The sequence below is a fragment of the Lactuca virosa genome, chromosome 4 (assembly GCF_052849685.1).
Source record: "Lactuca virosa cultivar CGN04683 chromosome 4, Lactuca_virosa_CGN04683_v6, whole genome shotgun sequence".
NCBI lineage: Eukaryota > Viridiplantae > Streptophyta > Magnoliopsida > Asterales > Asteraceae > Lactuca > Lactuca virosa.
Window position 1 is genome coordinate 497,276,302 of NC_136429.1, and position 10,085 is coordinate 497,286,386.

The window sequence follows — 10,085 nt, forward strand, 5'->3', positions numbered from 1 at the left end:
ATATCCAATTCTAGACCTTTTCCCTTCTTAATGCCTATGGGCATTTGGAAAAATTTAGAAATGACAAATATTATAGCACATGCAATCGATCCTGTACCCAAAACAAATGGTACACGATTCATGATGTCTCACATAAAGACATGATTCTAGACCAGTCTTTTGCTACAATATTTTTATTTGCCATGTTTTCAAAATTTGACTATGAAGAGGGATGTCGTAATCATAATCGAATTTTGAGAACGCAATATATAGAATATCCTTAAGTTGAACCAATCCAACATGAAATTCCTATATATATTCTTGCCTAAGGATGATTAAGGTCTCAATCTAAGCCTTTAGAACTGAAATGAAGTATATTCTCTCCCTTAATTATAGCAAAACAACTTTTTCAATCCCTGCAGCCTCACGAATTGAAACTTTTGTTTTCTATAATTAACATTGCTAACTTGCAACACTAACAATAATTATCATGCTCCCACTAACATGATAATTATTAGCATAACACTTATGCTCCCACTAGCTTTGACATGTACTCAGAAATCAGCTGGACTTCTAGAAATCAATACTTTATTGACTTTCTTACCAAAGTTTAGATTTCTGATACGAGATGCTTTGATAAAACTTTATCAAAATCATACACCTTTCCTTAGATAGCAAGCATGTGTGTCTAAACAATTTCAGAACTATGAAAAGGGATGTCGTAATCACAGTCTCAATTGTTTAGACCTTTTGTCATCTGCTTCAAATCTACTTGGTGGAAGTGTTTCCTCACCATCATTTTCATGAATCGGAGAGAAACCTTATGACCCTTAGATTTTATGGTGTATGTGTTCTTATCCATGTGAATCGTCAAAACCATAATCACAAGACAAGGATAATGACAAATCCAAACTCATATGGACTGAACTTATGCAATCTTAACTTCTTGCCACCTGGCAGTACAGGGCCTGCCATTGCTTCCAAGTTGTTATGCAACCAATTGAGAACTTTCAGAACTCCTATGCAAAGCCAACTTTAACTGGAATGGGCACAGAATATGTCAACACGATAGGTTATAAACCTCAAGTCGTGTGCTAGTGAAGAACCTCAGGTTTTATTCTTGATTAGTTCTTGAAATTCTTTTTAGGATCTTTAAGACTCCCACTATCCTCTTGACATATAAGACTATCTTGCCAAATATTCAAGAGATAGTGCGGATTCTTTATCAAGACAAACACTTCACACAATTGGCCTTAGTTGGTCTTTCTTTTATCCAAAACATCACAACTTACCAATTTCAAATGTACAAGAGTAGGAGACTTTTACTCTTACATTTGACAAGTGTTTTAAACCTTTCTTTAAGATATGTCACTCAAGTTACAATCTTGGAGTATGACTCTAAGAATTGTTTTGGAACGAAGTATGACTCATCTTCCTGATCTAATCATTTCAACAATTCATGACTCCTCTTCTTAGTCATAAGAATGCACTAAGATGACCTTTAGAGGACTAATTGAGATATGATTTCTAAATCATTAAGATGATCACAAACATGATACTAAAGTACTCTCCCATCTTTTCAGATTTGAGAAACTTTTATCTTTCTGCCTAATTTGATTCTTCCCATTCGTTCTGCCATATATTGAGACTTTTCCAATGTTTCAGAATTATACTTAAACTTGTAAGTATAACCATATTTACTAAACTTTAGTAAATCAAATAGTCTTAACGAGCTTTGGGGTGGACATGACCAGTGCACAAGAATGTGTACTCGATCCCTTTAGTCCTTCACTTTACTCACACATCCATGTGAACAAGTAATTAGTCTTGATTTTCCAATGCTTGAAAGTTCTCATTCATCATACTATTCAACTTGCATGATTCCAAGTTTCGGTCCAATTGAAACTTGGGCGATGAGGAACTTTCCTGATTTGGTAAATTTAGAGACTACCACAAATGAAAGAATCAAATCCATTTTCCGATATTGCTATCAGTGGAATCATATAAGCAACAATTTTCCACAAATGCCATTGTAAGGATACTTCAAATAAATAAAATTAAACAATTTTCTTTTATTTTAAAACTTTGCGGAAAAACTTATCCTTACAATCCACATGGAAAATTGTTGTTATCTAATCCTTAGCAATATATCATAACTTCTTAAGCAACTGCTCAAAATTCTGATGCGATCGAAATCCACCTTCGCGATCAGAATCAGCATATACTTCCTTTAAGATTTCTCTCTATTCTTTGATTCTTAAAACATCAACATGTGACCCAGTCACATCATGTAATGAGGATCTCAGAATAGAACTTAACAGAGTTAGATAATGGGCTCTACCTGATGTAGAGTCAAACTTATTGACTTTAACATCCTTAGGTAAATTTGGCAGCTTTGCAATCTACGCCCCTTCCTTTGGCAAAATAAACATATGGACCCTTTGGTAATGGGACTATCTCAGACTTAGCCTTTCTCTTTACCATTTGGTCAACCGGGTTGACTATGGTCAATCCCTTTCCATTGGAAAGAGAATGCTTTTTCTGGATTTCCAGTGTCACCATTGTCACTGTCCATAAAGTTTTTGGGAAGTTGATCTTCTAATCAAATTTGCTTTACTATCAATCCAAATCATTGCTGATTCAGCAGCACCAAGCAAATAGATATGATCATTAAGGTTCATGTCATAGTCTGTTTCATACTAGTCCCAAAGGAACTCACTATGTGACTTAGAAAGTGATTGAACATCCAACTTTCTCAAGACTTTGACACCTAACTCTCCCGGCTTGTCAATATGTGACTTCATCTCTAAGATGTGATCACACATAGACCTTGCTTGCCATTAGGGCTTGAGTGACCTTGAACTTGTGGGTTAGGGAGAATAATTGGAGGAGGTGGAGGAAGAGAAGTATGACTTCCATGAGCCAAACTCGGGAAGTCATATTCATTAGGAAAGCTTGGTTTGGGAAGATCATTGTTGTCTAAACCAGACATCAACGATGGGAGAAATTCACGTAAAGTTGATTTAAGTCCTTAATATAACACCCAATATGATATATTAAGGCTAGGACCCAACAAACTATTTTATAACTTGGAAGAGGGATGTCGTAATCCAAGCTATAAAATATTTGAAGGTAGGTGAATGACGATTCACCAATTTCCACCAAGATAAACGAAATGTATTATTAGGTTTTAATTGGTTTTGAAACTCCTAGATTATTTTGAGATTCATTGAACTTTTCAATGGCATGTTTCAATCTCGAGTGTGCCCTTCAGGTTTTGTGACTGGGATGCCGAGGATCACAAAACAAGGTGTGAAGTAACCATGCAAATATACTTGGTACCCTTAATATTTACCCCTCAATCGATGTGCCGGTTAACCACACACGCTCCAACGATACTATGATAAACATTAAGTTACCCTTTGCCTACCTTGTTAAGTCCAGGTTAGTGTGCCGGTTAACCACACACGCTCCACTAACAGCTTAAACAAAGTGCAAAGTGTAATTTCATGGATTAGCACCTTATTCACATTTTCCTAAGTAACTAAGATTGGGAATTTATAAAAAGTTTAGTTACTTAGTATTTATCATTAATACTTTTAATGAAGGGAGAATTATAGTCCTTGTCCTACCTGTTCGGCTAACGACCCTCCACCAGTCAAGGAAGCGGTGGGTGAGAGTGGACACCCATTAAACTGCCATTTTATAGGCAGTAACCTTATACCCCCCTTATAGACCGGCTTCGTGAATGAGGCCTACTAATGGTAAGACGACTTGCTTTTATACATATAATATATTAAATTTTTAATATTATAATAGTATAAGGGTGTATTTTAGACATTTAAAATACTTGGTGGTTTAATCTATTAATTAAATTATACTCTTAATTTAATTAAATTTAAACCATGTCATTATGGAATTATTAATTCTCTTTTAATTAAACACTTTAATTATCTATTAATAAAGTCCATAAGAGTTAATTGAATTATTCAATAAAACATTATAATTCCAATTATTAAATCCAAAATTAAAACCATTTAATTAATTGTTTAAGTTATTAACCCAAGAGTTTTAGAATTCAATTCTTTTTTTTATCATAAAAAAACATTTTCCAAATTCCAAAACTTGAGGGCAAGTTTTGTAACTCTTGAAAATTTTTTGGATTCCATAACTTATGGAGTTAAATACTTGTTTTATGATGAAACTTTTCATGTTCCATAACTTAAGAACAAGTTATGGAATTCTTTAAAACATTAAGACCAAGTTTTGTAACTCCATAAAAAACTTTGAATCAATTTTTTTTAAAAACCTTTTCATATCCATAACTTATGGATGTTTCAAAAAACTATTTAGATCAAACTTTTAAAACTAATAAAATAATCATCTCATTTTATCTTTTACTAAATTTGACCTAATTTAACTCATATAGCAAATGATTCAAATTTTACAAATAATTAGTTTTTCACAAAAACAAGTAATTATTTTAAAATTTGACAAACGTCATGTTTTTTTTTCCTTTTTTTCAACTTGAAAATAAAACATTTGCATCAATATAACAGAAAACAACCCATGGCTCTGATACCACTGTTGGGTTTTGAGCATTCTAACACTCTTATGGTGTACATGCAACCCTATAAACCTTGGATCTATGTTTTCTCTATTATACATGCAAATATTAACTATTCCAAGGTTTCATCCTAACTAGCATATTATGAAACACCTATACTACAAAGTTCTAGTTAGATGACATACTTTTGATGTAGCTTGATGTCCTCAAGCTTTAAGAGCTTAGCCCCAATAGTGTGAAAGCCTCAAATGGAATCACAAATCACCAAAACACATTGGAAGAACTTGAGAGAATATGTATGCACACTAAAATCGGCCCACTCTTATTTTCACACACTTGTGCCAATTTTGTGAGCCAATGACCCCTTTATATATTATGGAGGATTAGGGTTACATCCATGTAAACCCTAATACCCATGACCTTTCATTTACATAGGATCCATGGGTTAAAAGCTCCATGGACCATCCATGAAAGCTTAGCCCAACCTAAATGAACTTGTCCCATTCTATATATATAAGAGTCCATATTTAATTAGTTCTTTTTGATCACTTAATTAATTCTAAATTAATTCTTGATCAATACTAATTAAACAATATGATTCCATATTAATATATTAGAACTTATAATATATTAATATAAATCATAAATATACTATTCTCAAAAGACTATCCATATAAATTGTGCCGGTGAAGTGCAACCCAAATGGACCATGCCGGGTCGGGTCAAGTACATACCAAATATAGTTATGGACTTAGACATTAATCCAACAGTTTCCATATTCATCCAAAGTACAATCTTTTGTCAAATGTGGGCCACTACATCTCTCGCAACCAACTCGAATTCCATAAATTGATTGGTCCATTTGGGTCAATCTCCTATCCATAGTGCTAAGCATTGCCATCACAGTAGCCATCTCTTCAGTTTGTGCACCTCCACTGCCTTTTATTTCATCGCGTCCTTGGTTGTGATACTCACGAGAGTGCTTTGAAAATTCTTCAACTAGCTCCTTGGCCTGAATTGGGTTCTTCTTTGTCAGTGGTCCTTGTGAATCAAAAAGTTGTCTAGTCATGATATTCACCCCATCATAGAATATCGAAATTTTTTGCTGAAGATTTAGGTCATGTTGAGGACAATTCCTTAACAACCCCTTGTAGCGCTCATATGCCTCGTATAATGACTCCCCCGGGTTTTGCTCAAAGTTGGCAATCGCCTTCTTGAGTTTAGAGATTTTGGAGGGTGGGCAAAACTGATCTAGAAATTTCTCACGCAATTGGGCCCATGTGGTGATCGTACCAGATGGAAGAGCCTTCAACCAGTCTTTTGCAGCTCCTTTGAAAGTGACTGGTAACATTCTTAACAAAGCTGTCTCCCTCGAGATATTAGGAGTATTAAAATAATCCGCAATATCATTGACCTCGTCTAAATGCTTAAAAGCATCTTCATGATCCTTCCCATAGAATGGGATATCCTTGAGTGTCGGAAGGATATGTCCCTTTAACTCGAATGCGACATTGGCAGGTATCGCAGGATGTATTAAACCCGGCCCCACATCATCTCGAATGCGCTTCTTGTACTCCCCCATGGCCATCTAATCAATGTTCGCCATTTCGTTCTCTGGCTCATTCTCGGGTTCACTCGTATAAAGTCCAAATTCTTTTTCTGATTCGTATTGTTGATCGAAAACTTCAAAATTGCTCTTTGAGGCTGAACTCGATTCTCCCGTTTTCTTTCCTGACTTCCTTGAAAAGGCTGATTTCAGTTCTTGTAAAGCTGTCTTCTTGGGTGTTTGATCTTCTTTCACGCTCTTATCCTTCTTTTTGTGAATTGCAGACTCAGGATCTTCAAGTGGTGGTACCAAAGGTGTGTTAGAACCTCTGGTCATGAACTTCTGAAATAAAACAAAAAGATAAAACGTAAAACTGAACTAAAAAAAAATTAAAAAATAAAAAATAAATAAAACTGAAATAAACAAAACTAAGGACTTCAGTTATCACATCGTGAATATTTAAAGTTCACGTCGTGAGTCCTGTAATGCAGAAAAAATTAAAACAGAAAAGTAACTTCTTGCTGGTTTTAACCTACAAAAAGGATTGATTAATTTAAAGCAAACAAGTTAATAATTAACTAAGCCGTTCCCCGGCAACGGCGCCAAAAACTTGATGTGCACAAAAGTACCCACTAATTTTAATATTTATAACCTAACAAACTTAGACTAACTATGCACCTATAGGCAGTGTACCTAGTCAGATTATAGTATAGCTTGGGTAAGTCGGGTATCGATCACAGGGAACGGTGTTACTAATTAATCTTCTTGCTAGCAAATTAACCTAATTATTAACAAGTTAAAAAGGGTTTTATCTGATTTTACAAGATCAGATGAACTTAACTCAAATTCAATCAATAAGTAAAAACATTCTTGTTTAGTTCGAATCCACTTCGTCCTTATGGCTAGCTAATAATTATGGATTATCAAGTTGGTTTAATTATATTAGTAATTTAAGTCTAACTTTACCAATAATTAATTAATTCATGTAAAAGTATGTATGGTCACACACAATTAAACACAGAACCAATTATGAATATGAATATGTTATGTAAGATTTATTATGTAAACGCAATTATAGTCACAATCTACGTTCTCTAGCACATCTAAGTTTATTTACTTTAGTTACTAACTAAGATTGGTCAATCCTAGCTCTAACAATTTAATGTTCACTAAATCATTAGGTAACAAGTTCATGCAGTTAATGGTCACTAAGCTACACAGAACATGGAATCAAGCAACTAAAGAAACAACCATAAGCATGCTAGGTAATTATAAACCAAACACAAACAATTTACCAACTAAATAAATCCATATAAAATTAAGCTATTCATAAGTTAGAAGCTTCATCTAGCTAAACAAGAGTAGCTAGATTCAGCTGCTCATAATAGCAACTAACACACTAACACAAATCAAAGTATAAGGAAACATGTTCATAAGTATCAAATAAGTGAACTAAATTATGGACCTTCACTCTTTTGGTGTTGAAAACCTTTTCCAGAACCTTACTTCTGCTGTAAATCGTCTCCTGGAACCTCTTTCTTCTACCATAAGTCCCTCAAATCGTAATGGGCAAGGGAATTTATAGTATTCTGATTTCCCGAGTTCACGTCGTGAACCATAAGGATTCACGTCGTGAATATTAGATAACCGTGTTCGGCAAGGACTCTTCCACTCGCATGCATATCTTCTAGAATTCTCGACTCACGTCGTGAACCATGAATTGTTCACGTCGTGAAGACGTCTTTTGGGTGATTTTCCGTTCTTCTTTCCTTCAATCCTCCAAAGTTCCATATTCTGTCAATTTCAGTCCCTATCTTCGAAAATGCTTCTGTTTGGCTGCAAAATAACAAATTAAACTTATAAGTACCATTATTCTATGCGAATAACCAAAATATTAATAGAAGTGTAAATAAATATTTCCTAAAAACATATATAAATATGGCAATATCACTGAGTATGATCATGTCTTGGGTAGATAGGTCGTATTGCATTATGATCTTCTTCAACCAAGCCATCATTCTGTATTGGACAAAGTTTGTTGAGGAATTGATCATTGAAGTTTCTTTTGAGAGATATAACTTCATCGTCCTCTACATGTTCAACTTTCAGACCATCTTCTAAAATAGAGTCAACATCATCAATAGAAACCAAATCATCATCTTCAAGGTCTGCTTCTTCCTCCTGAATCCAATCAAACAAAGGTTCATGATGATGATCCACATACACATTCAATCTCTTCTTTTCATTGATATCTCAAGAAACTCGTTAAAATCGCAGTCATTCTAAATAGCATGTAATCCCTCAGACAACCTCACTTCATGTGGACAGTAATACACATCTCTGCATCTTCCGTTAGTAAGCTTTTCAAGAAAGGGGATGAAATCAGGGAAGTTCATCTTGTTCACAACTGTGTATGGTACAGAGGCTTTTACTCCATCAAAATATATCAATGGGGTAGGTGTGAACACCCCATTATAGTGTACATCAACGATTGTATCTGCATCTTCTGCCATTGTTGATGGTGATTATGAGTCAAGAAGTTTGAGGGATTATCGACTGAGTGAATGGAGGAATGGCTGATTAAATGAGCCCTAATTGTCAAAATGTGGTGTAATTTAACAATATCCACATAAGGTGACATGTGGATGCCACCTGGTTATTTCATTTCAAGAAAATAAAAGAAAATTTGTATATGACCGATATATCGGGTATAGCCGGTCAAAAGGATTGCATAATTACAAAAAATCTGGTATAAGGGTTTAATTTACAAAAAAAAAATAATAAGGACTAAATGTGTACATTTCAAAAAATATCTTACCCTATCAAGTCATTTTCCCTTATCCATAAATATTAGAAAAAAATATTGAACTAGCTCATGTCTAATAGGATTTTTACTCTATCATTTAGATGTCATCTTATTTATTTATTTATTTATTTTTTACTTTTCATCACTCCTTAAAACTTAGGAAATAGTTATACTTAATTTCGTTTCATTCCATTTCTTTTTGTAAATAAAATTGAAATACTATAATTTAATAAATAAAAAATAAAAAATAAAAAATCTTAATAACTGCGAAATCAATAAAAAAAGAAGCATTACTTAAAAATTAGAAAAAAAAACATAACTATAGTAAAAAAAAACGAAAGTAAAACATAATACGAATTAAAATAAAAATGAAACTAAAACAAACATAAACCTGGATATTTTTTTTTTCCTAATATCTGTTTTAACCATTAAAAGCAATTCGAGTTTATCTCCCGAAAGGTTGTTTTTGATATGTTTTTTTAACCACTAAAACATAGCCGATATATCAAAATTTTCATATATTTGATATGTTGTTTTTCTTCGCACGTGTTTTTGGCCAATTTGTCTTTCTCATGCCAAACATTATCCACATCTTAGTGTCAGGCGTCGCCGATGATCATGAACCATCCATGTGGCTGAGAGTTCTCACATCCCAGACACAATGACACAATTATTATGGGGCACTCTACCCACTAAGCTAACATAATCTACGCTGGAATTCAAGTTGTATAGTTCCAAGCTTGTTGAAATGTTTTGCATTTTCTCAGTGTTTGGCTGAATACTGTATATTTGAAGATGTATTCCCTTTCACTTTATCCCTACCAATTTCTTCTAGTTTACTATATTCATAACTAGCTATAATATCTTTTTTGAAAGGCTTTTTATCTTTTTTTATATAATTTTGTAATAGACACTCAATAAAGTTTTTATTTCAGTTTTTCTAAAGCTGTAAAAAGTTACATGTCTAATGTCTTATTAGGAAATACAAGTTAAAAATGATACTTGATTTAACATAGACAAAGGAAGTGGTACAACCGTACAAGGAAGGCTTTGGAACATTAGAGTGGATTGTTGTGGGACGTTGAATTCATCAATCATGAGTTCATTGAAACCAATGCTTATCTATTGAGCCTTTGTGTTTGTTTTATTTGTCTCAACAATTCGGAAGCATGATCTTCATATATAAA

The 10,085-nt window shown here is 33.7% G+C and overlaps 1 non-coding gene across 1 annotated transcript; it reads left to right on the top strand.

The window, feature by feature from the left end:
* Positions 1-5,661: 5,661 nt before the first annotated feature.
* On the top strand, positions 5,662-5,768 carry LOC145110233 (small nucleolar RNA R71). The gene has a single exon (XR_013709614.1). It is a non-coding gene; the product is annotated as a small nucleolar RNA R71 (small nucleolar RNA).
* Positions 5,769-10,085: the final 4,317 nt, after the last annotated feature.